Raw genomic sequence first — 14,596 nt, 5'->3', positions numbered from 1 at the left:
AGGAAGGGAGAAAGAGAGAGAGATAGAAACATCAACGATGAGAGAGAATCATTAATTGGCTGCCTCCTGCACACCCCACACTGGGGATCGAGCCCACTACCCAGGCATGTGCCCTTGGCCAGAATAAAAACCTGGGACCCTTCAGTCCACAGGCTGACGCTCTATCCATGAGCCAAGCCGGGTAGGGCTCTATATTCTTTAGTAGAATACTTACCCTATTGTCAGTTTTTCTTTTTTTGAGATAAAATTCACATCATAAAATTCATCATTTAAATAATTTTAAGGTGTTCAATTCGGTGGGTTTTAGAATATCTACAATAGTATATCTGCAGTCATTGCCACTAATACCAGAACCTTCCATCACCCCCAAAAAAGAAACCCCATGTTAGTAGTCACTCTTCATTCCCCCTTCCACTCAGCCAATAGTATACTTTTGTTTCCATGGCTTTGATTGGTCTGTTGTGTACATTTCATACAAATGTAATTATACAACATGTCCTTTTGTATTATGCTTTGTTTTTGTGTTATCTTTGACTTACAATAATGCTTTCAAGGTTTATCCATGTTGTAGCATGAATCAGTGCCTCATTCCTATTTATGGCCGAGTACCATTGTATGGATAGGATATACCACAGTTGTTATGTTCAACAGATTTTATTTCCCTTTAGTTCTGTAGTTTCTTCCTTCAACTCTGGAGAACAACTGGGAACAGGAAGGATGAAATATAACAAGTATCTTAAAAGGTATTATCCTAGAACTCAGTTTATTAAATCTTTGTTTATACATATTGTGTTTATAACATAGCATATGGTGCATTGTAGGCACTCTAGTAAATATTTTGAAGAATAAACGTTTCAATTAAAGGAATCCCAAATATTGTCAAACACTATGTAAGTTTGGGAGAGTTTAATTTGAATTCTCTGCAAAAGAGGAATGAAACTCAAGATCACCTTTGAAATATTAACAAAATTTTCCTACTAATATGAAATTTAATATTAGCAAGTAGAAACTGATACACCTATACAATCAATACATTTGATAGAATAGGGGAAACATTTGATACAAATAGAGCAGAAAACAATAACTTTAATAGTTAGAATCAAAATTCTAGGACTAGAAAGCATTTGAAAGAATGTTACCTGTTCCCATGCTCTTCCTTCAATTTGTAGTTCTCATAGTTAAAATTTCTAAATAACTAGTTCAAGTAACTTTTTGCTTTATGGGGGTAGGTCTGTGTTTTGTTTTGTTGAATTGTTTCCCCATAACTTTTACCCTATAATTACTTACTTTGGTCTCTGAATTTCATAGGGAAAAAACAAGTAACCCTAGCTTGTTTGGCTCAGTGGACAGAGCATCGGCTGAAGGAGGTCCCGGGTTCGATTCCAGTCAAGGGCACATGCCTGGGTTGCAGGCTCCGTCTCCAGTAGGGGGCATGCAGGAGGCAGCCCATCAATGATTCTCTCTTATCATTGATGTTTCTATCTCTCCCTCTCCCTTCTTTTCTAAATCAATAAAAATAGATCTTAAAAAAAAACCAAATTATAATTTCATGTTAGTCTCTGAAATGTTTTAAGACAGTTCCTGAAGTCATGAGCCCTTTCTGATTGAGACCCATGATTTTCAATTTTTAGAACTATTCTTTTTAATTTCTTGAGGGAAGAGGCTTATATGCATAATTGGAAGAGGGAGGTGCACAGCAATTGTTTTCTTGACTTGGAGGAGACAAATAATAATCTCAGAAAAATTGTAATTGGACATAAAGAAATTGGCAAAGGAAACAATTAGAATAATGGATATAATTTTCTTACCTGTGCTTATATATTTATGAGTGCGTATATGTATCAAAATATAAAAATGTGTATATTTCAAATTCTGTAGTTTATATTGCATCAATTATACTTCAGTAAATACTTAAAAAGTGGGGAAGCAAAAGGAGATTAGCAAGATTATTTTAAGGCATTATAAAGGCTTACTGGTAGAGATTTAAGATCTGTCCATTGAGATCTTTTGAGAAAGGATCAAAAGATAGAAGCTATCAGACTTAAATGATTTAGCTCATGACTCTCAAATTCTCTTCTATCAGGCCCCCTTTATACTATTAAAAATTACTAAGGAACCCAAAGAGCTTTGTTTACTTATTTTATATTTAGTTTGCCATATTAAAAATTAACATGGAATTTTATTATTAATTATTAATTAAGAAATAGTTTAATAAGCTCAATATATGTTGACATCAGTGACATTTTACCAAAAAATTTCTCTCCATGACTTACTTTTAAAATGAAGTGGAAAAGTGGCATTTTTACATTTTTTACAGATCTCTTTAATGTCTGGTCAAAAAAGGAGACAATTAGATTCTCAAACCTGCTTCTCCATTCAATCTATTGCAATACATTGTTTTGATTGAAGTGTATGAAGAAAATCAGGCTTCATGCAGATATGTCCTTGGAAAAGGAAGTACCTTGCAGGTCCCCTAAAAGGATCTTGGTACCTCACTTTTGAGAATCACTAGTATTTAGATCTTTGCTATGCAAAGTGCAATCCCCAGACCAGCAGAATCTGCATCTTTTGGGCACATGTTAAAAATGTAAAATTCTTGCCCCATCACAGGCAGATTGAATCAAGACATTCATTTTACAGGATCCAAAGATGATTCATGTACACATTAAAGTTTGAAAAGGGAGAGCTGAAACAGTGTTCACCTGAGGTTCCTTTCAGTTCCGTGTAACATATCTTTGGTTAAATAAATAAAAAGTAGGGTAAATAATGTAATACCAAACATTATTTGAATAAATTATTACCCTACCATTCATGAAACCTTTTTACTAAGTACCCAAATTCATTAAGGAATTTAACCCTATTTAATTACATTTTTTCTTCCTTACTCAGGAGTTGCTTTTTAATAAAGCAACATAATAAGCCAGGATGTAAAAAAGAATAAAAAGCTTGAGGAATTCTTTAAGTCAGTTGGAACTGTTTTAGAATCCTTAGTTTCTAAGTGTATTGCAAGCATATACTTGTGCTTTATTTTTCCTCTCAGCTGTAAAAATTTAGTGCTGTATTATCTACAGTCCATTATTCTTTGCTGTCAATTATATTTCTTATCTGGATAATGCTTTCTTAATTTCGCCAACCTCAATTTCTGGCTTCCAATGAGGAATAAAAAGGGCTATGTTTTTTTTTAATTTCCTAAAGTTTTCTCCTGTTTTGGGTGCTGAGATAAATGGGGGATTTAAGTAAGTGCCTAGATTAGAGAATGATTTATATGATTATGTAAATGATAGTAATGACTGTGTTGAAATACGCCTTGAAGTATTGTACTTTCTTTTAACTCTGCTTTGAATGTAATTTAACTAGTTTTTTTAAAAGTATGTGTTACATTAGTCTACCTAACCTATTGCACATTTATTAATGAAATCTGCTTGGTTATTCATTGAGAGATTATAGGGCTCCTTGATGTAAACTTACCCCTGCCACTTCAGAATTCTGCTTTCCATCCCAGATTTACTGTGTATAACCAATTAATCATCAGTAAATTGGCCCCTCCTAAATGCAAGGCCTTCTATAGGTTTAGTACTAACTTAGAAAAGGAAAGAAGAGTCCCTCTTTCACACTCAGGATTACTTTTTTAGCTCTGAAGATCACAGAACTTTAGTCAGTTGAACCATAAGCTCTAGTTTCATGTTTTTAAAAATTTGTTTAAACACTTATTCACTTATTTAACATCTATTAATTGGGTATCTTTTACGTGCCAGTGAATGATGATACAGCAGTGAATGAAATAGTATGTTTTGTTCTTCCTCCCACTTCCTAGTTGGAAAGGTAAACATGGAAGTAGTATTTACAGTAAAAAGGATGGATTTCATAGACATAATGAAGTAGGGGTTTTGATCTCCTTGAGAGGCTCAAAGACAGTATTCCTGAGAATGTATATTTAAACTTAGAGCTTTATTGGCCTGCTATAATAGGGATGCTGAAGCAAATCTGTATGAAGGTATGAGCCAGTATTTCAGTCCTCTGGCACTCTTTACCAGAAGTATTTCTAGGATTCTTAGAAGAAAGTCATGCCAATATCATTCCCTCTTCTATGTTCCTACCACACTCTACCTCTGTTTTATTAATAAAATAATTATATTGATAGTAACTGTTGGCCCCCCCATAAGTACTGAGCCTCTCAAGGACAGGTTTTTCCTCTGTAGATCAATTTACTGTAACATGTCTGGCACTGCAGTGGTACACGCCATGCAAATTGCTGCTTATAGCAATGGGCATATTAATAAATATATACCCTCAGTGCTAGATATTGCATAAAACACTTTGCATGTATTATAATTCTTCCAACAACTCTGGAGGGAGGCATACTACTATTATCAACAGTTAATAAATAAACAGTCTGAAGCCCAGGATGGCTAGCTTAAGATTACATATTTACAAAATAACAGTTATGATTTCAGATCCCCTGCTCACATCACAATGCTATACAGAATCCATAAATGTCAATTATAATGTCAGTCTGTGACCTGAGGGCATTTGAACCTGTCTGTAAGTGCCAATATGAAGGGGACAAATGTAGACGATGGTTTAGCAATCATATTCTATAGTGCACTGATGATAAATTGTTGTATGTCATTGTTCTGTACATGCAATTCATTCAAGTCTAAGTGTTACTTGCTCAGAGAGGCCTTCCCTGCCTACCCTATCTAAAACATTCTTAAGTATTCACACATTTTACTTCTGTCCCTTTGTGGTTTTATTTTTCCTTATGGCTTTTATCACAGCCTTATAATATTTAAAGTCCCAATTAGAATACAAATTCTATGGGTTGGGGGTTTTATTTGACTTCTTCTTTGCTGTATTCCTTAGTGTTTAGAAACTGGCAGGTCATTGGCACTCTGTATTTATGAAGTGAATACAGAAATGTAGGGAGTGAAACACAATTTTATGTTGCCTCTGGAGGAAATGTGCTCTAGAGTTGGGTCTGCTTGAATTAGGCAAGTTACTTAACTTCTCAGAGCTTAAGATGTTTATGAGGATTAAGGATATAGAACATAGTAAAGTGCCTGACATGCACTTATCAATCAGTACTTATTAGGTATTGCCATTCTTATTGTTAACATCATTGTGAATGCCTAGTAATGAAATAAGTTGTCTCTTGTTCTAGTCTTTTATCCATTGACATTCAGCAAATTGCAGTGATTAAAATGTGTTTAATGAACTTAAAGTTCAATTTTAAATGAGAGCAAATGAGCTTACATTTAATGTAATATTGCTTGTTGCCAATCACCTTGCAAAAGTGCTTTACATATACTATCTTGTTTTAACCTTTTGTGTCCAGGTAAGTAGTCAGTAGATAATATCTTCACTTCACAGGTAAGAAAATAGGTTCAGAGGTTAAACATTTTTTCCAAAGAAATGCAGGAAAAATAATAATAATAATAATAATAATAATAATCCTATATAATAAAGAACTAATATGCTAATTAGACCGTATAGCAGAATGACTGTCCGGACATCCTTCTGGACGACCTTCCGCAGCCTGAGGCTGCGAGGGCCGAGCCCCTTCCGTGAATTTCATGCATCGGGCCTCTAGTAATAATAATAATAGTAATAATAATAATAATAATAATAAATGTCAGAAATCAAGCATCACTAACATGACACAAATACAAACCTTGAAATTATTTCCTTTACCTGTTTCTGTTTTTTAACCTTTTTTCTAGACCCCAAGAGAAAAAAAACTTTGGGTTACATGGGTAGCAGGTTTGAGCCCCCTGTTCAAAGAAGTCTTCAGTTATATTGAAAATCTCTGCCATTGGTGACGAGAAGATCCAAATAAGCGTACTAATATACTAGGCACAATTTTTGTCCACTGTTAAAAGAACAGAAACTGCAATAAGCAATAGCATCAATGAAGGATATCTGAAGGATAGTGCATTTTAGGTTGGAGCAGTATAAAGGCTTTCATGTATCAGAGAGTAATGAGCCTTGAGGAATTATGAGGTAAACTAATTTTCTTTGATACAACTAGCTGGATTTGGTAGGGAGTTTGAAGAGGCTTGTTTTCCAATGGGATCATAAGGTATGTTCAAATTCCTCTAAACTAATGGTTCATACCAGTAAGAATCTAGCTGAATCCAGCCTCATAACAACCAAGTTAGGAATAATGGGGATTTTTAATTACTTTGTTTGTGTAATTTGACTTTGTCACTAATTCTATTAGCCTTTTGATTGCAAGGTTTGAACATTCTGTCTGGGAAAAACAGAATTAAAGCAGTTAGGACAAAATTCCTTTTAGTTTTTATATAACAGATTGCAATTCACCCCTTTTTTTTTTTTTTTCCCGGAGAGAATTGAGGCTGATTCTGATTAGATAGGGTTTTGAAAAGTTGAGGGAAACACATTTTTTGTTTGTTTTTTATTTAGCAGCTGGAATTTTTGTGCTAGCCAGAGATCTAAATCCACTGGAATTAGCTGAAAAAATTTTTTTAATAAATTTTATTTCTGTTTCCATTCAGTACATTTGGATTATACATGTAAAAGAAAATTGTGTATTATGGGCTATGACTTGGGAACATTGTGAAAGATTTTTACAGTCATTCAATTACTCTACTGTGATTTGATTAAGATTAAAGGTTCTTAATATTAATCAGACTGTTAATCTTAAACCAGGCAGTTCTGGGTATCATTCCCAGTGTTTTAGGTGCTAGAGAACAATTATGAAATCCTTATTTCAAAATTTCCCAGGAAAGTTAGTTTTATTTATTCACACTGAATGTTGATCTATAATTCACTGGTCTTATCCTAAAAGTCATTAGACTATAGAATAAAAACTGGTAGGGTATAAAAAGATGGTTTCTATATTTAAGTACATTATAATAGTATTTAGTTTCCTAGTATTTTGTAGATAACTTATGTGCCAAAAGAGTCATACTTCAGCCTTCTCATTATATATGATTTAAAGTATACCTTGAAAGAAGTGTAGGACTTAGTTGGCTTAAAAAATGGGGCACTAGGAAGAGTATTCTTGTTGGTGAAAACATGTGTTAAGTATTCAGTGAACAAGTATCCAGCTTGATTGGACTTAATCTTGGGTAGATAGGAGTAGAGAACTAGATAGAGTTGGATTGTGAGAGCTTTTTCACACCAGATTAAAGACATTAAAAGTATTTTAACATGGACTAGAAGCAACATTGAACCCCAGGCATTGTGGAATTTGGATTTGCTTTACCCACCCACTGGAATATAGACTCCATTTCTTTTATTCTAGATGCTGAAGATAATGCAGTGTATCTACTAGGTACTAGATTACACAAGATTAAACTAGACACTCCATACATGCCAGTTGAATTAAGGAATTAATTCTAACTTTGACATAGTATTAATTTCTGGCCCACCATTGTCATATTTGAATGGGGATGAGTGGGGAGGACTTTCACTGAGATGCTTTTTTAGAGCTGAGATTCTGTGGCCATCTTGTAGATGTGAACTGTTAGCCATTTTTGAGCAGTGTGATGTTAAATGATGTTAGGTGATTGGAAATGGTTAAATATCAGATGATTCAATGAAACCAGATGATTGAACTAGCCACGATGTAAAATACAAATTGGAGACAAGAGAATGGAAACAATGAGGCCTGTCTTAAATTGGTCTAAGCTTAAAGAGGTTATTACAGTTTTGATCATCTGGACTTGGGTGGTTACAACTGTTATACAAAAGAAACAACAATTTTTAGAGGTAACAGGTCAGTAAAAATTACATTTTGCCTGGTCAGCATCTTTGGCTGTTGGAGGGGATAGTAGGAGTATTAGTTGCAGAACTGCTTACCAGCAGTTTTAAACATGTATCTTTGTTAAAGAGCTCATAGACAATACTACTACTTATATTGTAGGAAGAAGCATCCAAGAATGACTTTTTTCTGTCTGGAACATAGAAATAATGATGATACTATTGAAGAAATGGGGAAATCCAGAGAAAGCATGGGCTTTCTGAATGAGGAATTAGAGTTTAGACATGTAAATTGTTATCTGTATGTGAATGGTATTTTTATTGTATATATTGAAAACTCTCATTTGATATGTAGAAAAGGTCGGTCTTCATAAATCTAGGTATCTGTGACTACATTATAACTTTGTCCTAAAAAAGCTACCTCATTTTGGTTTTGTTTGTTGCTCAATAGAGTTTAAAAACTTACCCACATCTTTATATCTGATAAACCTATGAAGCAGGCACCTGTTTTCTAGCTCTTCCATTTTCATTAGCTAACCATAATCTTAAACAGGCTTACTTAACCACTTAAGTTACAGGTAATACTATATTTCTGACCAATATCTGATATCCTATACTACCTACTTGGTAGGGATGAGCTGTGTTGAGCCAGAGATCAATGATAACTACTTTGAAATAGCTTGTTATGCTCTGGCTGGTGTGGTGTGGCTCAGTTGGTTGGAGCATCGTCCCATACACTGAAAGGTGGGTTCAATTCCCGTGCAGGGCACATATCCAGGTTGTGGTTTCGCCCAGTCAGGGTATATATGGGAGGCAACTGACCAATGTTTCTCTCTCTCTCTCCCTCCTTCCTCTCTCTGGAATCAATTAAAAAAATAAAAAAGAACATGTAGTAGCTTGTTAGAATTCATGGTCATTTCTACCTTTAGAGTAAAAGTATTCCTACCAAATAGCTTCCAAGCCCTTACCTTATGCTACTGTTTAGTAATTGAAGCCTTAGTACCCACTGTCTTGATGGGGATTCAAGCTTACCAAATTACAGGCGATAGGATTTGATTCTGTTATATGTTAAAACAATTCAATGAACAACACATTTTCTACCATCCTTTGTTAATGCCATGAACAAAACATTTCCTTAATAACTAAAATCAAAGAAGGGGTTATTTGGGCCCATGCGTTCTTCCTGGCAATGGAAATGTCTTTAAGTAGATAAGCATATTGAGGCTTTTTAATAGAAAAGAGGGAAAAGAATAAATTCTTACTACTTCTGTGTACCAATTCAAAGCTGTTTATTTTTTTAATGTACCATGAGAGAGTGGTGAGGCATTTACCTTAATATTACCACTTTTTAAATTAGGTAAACAGAGGAACTATTATCCACACTTTTCAAGTGAATTTAGGGGATATAGCTCGGTTCACACAGACTTGGTTTTTGAAAGCTTGAACTGAGAAGTATTATGATCTCCTTGTCCAGTATACTTTTGGCTACATATTCTGAGTTACAGTTTGATCATTGAACTCAATCCCCATTTTATTTTAAAAGCATAGTTTCAACGTGATTAGGGGGAAGGGAGTACTTAGATAAATAGTTTTCTAGTGTAGGTTTTGATGTCAAGGAGGCAGAACTTGTGGACATAATGGGTGGAGCTTTGAACAAGTAAAAATCTCATTTTGCTTGTCCAGGAATCTGTTGCTCTTGGAGGAGAAGCAGGAAGAATAGTAGCAGAACAGTTTCCCAGCTGTGTAGAATGTAGTTTTGTTTAAAGGGCCAATCTAAAATAACTAGATTGTTGGTTAAGCAGGGCAAACCCATATCTGAGAGTTGGGGAAGCATGGCTAATGTGAAACAAGAAATTATGCTTCAGTCTGACTTTGATGTCTGCCTTGCTTATGCTGTGGGCTAATTTACTCTATTAATTTACATTGTCATTTTCCTCTGTAACAAGTCTATTTTGCCTTTTCTGATGGATTTTACAAAGAAAGATTTTTGTTCAGTGTTTGTCATCGTAAATTCTCATTGCTGCTGCTGTCCTCAAAAGGATTGTGTGAATGAGGTGGGTAAGAATTTTCAATATACAAAAGATACATATGTATATATATATATTTGGTGGTATGTGTAGAAAGCTTCACTTAAAGTGTTGAAATTGTTGATTTTAGAATGCTTCTTAAAATATTTAAAGTTTTATAGTTGAGTTAATTTTACACTATATTTTATGTGAAGAGGAATGAGACTTTTCTCAATTCTGAATGGAGAAGTTTTAGTTAAATGTTACTTAAACACATTTGAAATGTAAGCTTTTAAGAAGTAAGTGCTGACGATTTTTAAGAACTAGAAGATTGAGCCAGAAGAATACTATATAATGACTTATTTTTCCAGCAAATTAGTTGGCAAATCATAAGTATATAGAATTCAAAGAAAAACTCAGAGTCTATAAAATGCATGTATATGTTTTTGTTTTTTCTTAGTTATAAAAATAAAACAACATATTTTATAATCATATCAACTCGTGCAGTTATTTTTGTGTACTCCATTTAAAATTGCCCAAAAGTGGCCTTTGTTTTTTGTTTTAAGAGAATACATAATTTTGTATAACCCTCAAAATATCTTAAACATTAGATGTTCAAGAAGTACTTTTGTTTAATGCAGAGAAACCTTGCTACTGTCCCATGTCAAAACCATAATATGGCGCTACTGCCCAGAGAGAGCCTGTGAGTTACAAAAGTAAAGGAATATTTCTAAAGCCAGTTGGTTGCTGGCTGAGGAAGACTGTGTACCTTTTAACTATTCATTTTTCTTATGTGTAAAATATTAGCTAAACTTATCTACTTTATTATTCCGTTCTGTTTTGTGTTTTTGAACTTCATTCACAATAGGTGAGCAAAATTTTGCTTTTACTGGTTAGAACAGGGCTAGAATAGGACTGTGTGTGGCTAAATCATAAAGTAAAGAAAAGAGAGAGAGAGAGAGAGAGAGAGAAAAAAGAAAGTAAAGAGGTGGCAGGATTTTTTTAGGCTCTAAATTGTCCACCCTATTGAAGTATATGAACCAAAAGGAAAAAAAGATGAAAACTTTTTTCATCAAAACATTTTTTCTTCATTATTTTGTCCTGTCTGGTACTTAAAATCATGTTTTAGAATAATCTCAACCAACTTTTAAAAAAATTATTAAATGTATTGGAGTGACACTGGTTAATATGATCATACAGGTTTAAAGTGTAAATTTCTGTGATACATAATCTTCATACTACATTTTATGCCCACTACCCAAAGTCAAATCATCACCATATATTTGGCCCTCTTTATCTTTTACTACCCCTCAACCAACTTTTTTACATTAAAAATTACTTATTAAAATTTTTGAAAATACGTAGAGCTTTCTCATCTCCTAAGAACAAGAAACCTGTGAGTATAATGTGTATATGAAAACCTGTACTCGTTTCTTTTAAGCAGCTTTCTATTTATATGTACCAGGTGACTTTTCTGTAGGCCACTTTAAGGGTCATGAGGTTTCATACTAATTTTTACATTTTTGGGTCTTTTTAAATAAACAACCCCTATAAAGTCCTGCTTCTCAAATGATTCAGAATATCTCTGCTAGATATTTTTATAATCTTGACTTCTTGATGGTAGCTGACTGGTGAAATACCTTTTTATTCTTTTCATTATCTAAGTGACTAACAGTAAGCAGCCTTAATCTTTTAATACCAGCTGCTGGACTGGTAAGGTGTGTCTCCATTTTATTGGGCTACTTTGGCACCTGCAATACATTTTTGAAGGCAGCAGTAACATTTGAATATGTAGAGTTTTACTGCCAGAAGGCCAAACTCATTCCTCTAAATGTGTGTGTTGTATAGCATTGGTATGGAATTTTCCATATCTAAATCTTAGCTAGAGGTTGAAAAAGTAGCATAACCTAGTAGTTCAGGGTGTTATACAATGCACAGTTGGTTTTGCTGTTGGTGACTTTATATCTCATTTGTTCAACTATTATTTCTATTTGTAAATAAGATTTGATTTCTTATTTGTAAAGTCATGAGTGTATATATGTTTGCATGGATAGGATTAACAAAAGGACCAAGGATTGAAAGCAGATTCACAGTGGATCTTGGTGATTATTATTCAAGAGAATTCTCTGCTTCCTTTTAACTCTAAACTTTATTATCTTTGCTGATTACCTTGAAGTCTAAAATGGCTTTAGATCAGCAAACTTAATAATTCAAAGAGCTTTCAACCTAGATATTACATTTGATTCTAGCTGCTGTGAATATAGATAAGTGAATTGTGCAAGTATTCCCATTTGCTTGACAAGGAATCTGAAGCTCAGCTGTTTCTATTTGCCCAGTTCACACGGAATTCAACTTTTCTATTAAATCCTTTTATCTTTCCAATATGCTTAAGCTAAATTGAAGCAACTTTTGATAGAATCAGTATATATGTACTTTATTAACTTAATATGTAGAGTTTTACTGCCAGAAGGCCAAACTACATTCCCCTAAAATGTGTTTATGGAAGAAGGAACATTTTCCTAATCATATTCTATATTCTCTTTTGCTGCTTTTCTGTAGCATTTAGAATGTTTTTACATGCAAAGGCCAACTATATATGTGTCCACTTTTAGCAAAGAATTGTCTTTCAGATAATTTTCTGCCAATAGTGAATGTTCTACGAACTCAATATATAGTATTTTAGATTGTTTTTCCATTGCATTTATGAATAGCATTTTAAAATTTGCTTTTAGCCCCGCTGGCGTGGCTCAGTGTTTGAGCGTCAGCCTATGAACCAGGAGGTCACAGTTTGAGTCCTGCTTAGGGCATATGCTCGGGTTGTGGGCTCGATCCCCAGTCTGGGGCAAGCAGGAGGCAGCCGATCATAGATTCTCTCTCATCATTGATGTTTCTATCTCTCTCTCTCTCTCCCTTCCTCTTTGAAATCAATAAAAATATATTTAAATTAATGAATAAAATTTGCTTTTTTTGTTTGCTACAGTAAACAGTTCTACATGTTTATTGTAGAACATTATAAACAAATATAAAACAAAATCTCTAGTGTTTCTACTACCAGAGAACTTTTAGTGTGCATCATCTATTTTTTTTTCTTAAAACAGTTCCTATTTTCTTAAGCCTTAATTTGAAATACCATACCACCTTGCTCAATTAAAGCAGCTTTTTGCTTCAGAAGCATTATTTTCTTATTTTTATTAGAATTCAAAGACCAGTTGGGAAAACTTAATTTGCTGGATTTGAAAGTAAGCAAAATACAAACTGCTATCTTTGTAGTCATTACTCAGAAGTGAACCTTTTAAATACATTGATTCAATTTTAGGATCAGCACTACTACACAGTTCCTTGCTGTGGAAGGTTAGCCATAGAGGCAGAATCCTCTAAATTAGGACTTTTGAATAATGCATTGAGTAAATAATGATAATTATTTCACTACAACTCTAGTATTTGAAAACTTTTTTGAGCTAACTATTTGATGTAGAGTTGACCCTTCAAATAACACAGGTTTAAACTATGCAGGTCCCTTTTTACATTTTTAAAAAAATAAATATGTATAGTACTATAAATTTTGTCTTATGATTTTCTTAACATTTTCTCTAGCTTACTCAGTTGTAAGAATACAGTATATAATATATATATATATATATATATATATATATATATATATATCATACAAAATATGTGTTAATCAGCTATGTTCTTAATAAGGTCAACAGAGGGCTATTAGTTGTTAAGTTTTAGGGGAGTCAAAAGTTGCAAGTAGATTTTCAACTGCCCAGGGGGGTTCAGTGCCCCAAAGGTCAACTGTATTTCAATTCAATCTATGAGAGATTACATGCATTTCTGTGATCTATCAAATTATCATTAACTTTGGTTTAATATATCTTGTCACTGAGACTGTAGATTATTAGAATTTATATATATTCTAACTTTTCTAGTTCCTCTGCCCTGTTTTCCTGTGTTTTGTGTATTTAGATGCCACTTGGATAGTGTCTGTGGTTAATCAGATGAGTTGGGAATAATGAGTTGGTTTTGTCCACATCACCTCTCAGATAGGGGTATTTTGTTATTCTTGTATCTTTCAACACATTGCTGAAATTTTTATTTGCAAAGAATTTTCACTTCATGAAGATTCTAAAATATCACTGTGATGCTATTTAGTATTACATGTAATAGTTGTATTGACTGTTCTTCTGAAATTAATTAGACACTTAGTCTTTCATATGGGTCTAATGCAGCCGTGGGCAAACTACAGCCCGCGGGCCGGATCCGGCCCGTTTGAAATGAATAAAACTAAAAAAAAAAAGACCGTACCCTTTTATGTAATGATGTTTACTTTGAATTTATATTAGTTCACACAAACACTCCATCCATGCTTTTGTTCCGGCCCTCCGGTCCAGTTTAAGAACCCATTGTGGCCCTCGAGTCAAAAAGTTTGCCCACCCCTGGTCTAATGTATCACTCTTCATTTTGTGTTTCATATGTATAAGACAGTTTGCTCTTCAGTTCTCATGCCAAACCAGCCCAAATCCTTAACTCCTTCTATACTTGGTGAGTTTGTTAAAGAGTACTGTAATCATAGAATACCTGCCAAACTGAGCATGTGAATTCATGCCCACACATGAGTTCAGTGTTCAAAACAGTTAATTGCTGTGTTGATTAATGTGTTAGGTAACAAGGTTGAACAAAAGACATTCTAACCAATTAGAGTATTTGGCTTTCTTTTTAGCCAATAACTTCTTTTACTTAAAACACAGCAGAAAATGTTGACAACATTCTAAAATTTTCGCTAGCCACATATAGAAGCCATGGAAGTAAGTGACCCCTACCATCTGTTTCTTTCTTTTGTCTTGTGGGAGTTATATTGACAC

The 14,596-nt window shown here is 33.8% G+C and overlaps 1 protein-coding gene across 6 annotated transcripts in view; it reads left to right on the top strand.

Moving 5' to 3' along the window:
- WNK1 (WNK lysine deficient protein kinase 1) overlaps positions 1-14,596 on the top strand; it is a 142,422-nt gene that overhangs the window by 73,052 nt on the left and 54,774 nt on the right. The gene's annotated exons all lie outside the window — the stretch shown is intronic.

Source organism: Myotis lucifugus, unplaced genomic scaffold (genome assembly GCF_000147115.1).
Source record: "Myotis lucifugus unplaced genomic scaffold, Myoluc2.0 scaffold_98, whole genome shotgun sequence".
NCBI lineage: Eukaryota > Metazoa > Chordata > Mammalia > Chiroptera > Vespertilionidae > Myotis > Myotis lucifugus.
Note: the sequence above shows the minus strand (reverse complement) of the source record. Positions and strands in the feature narration are given on the sequence as shown.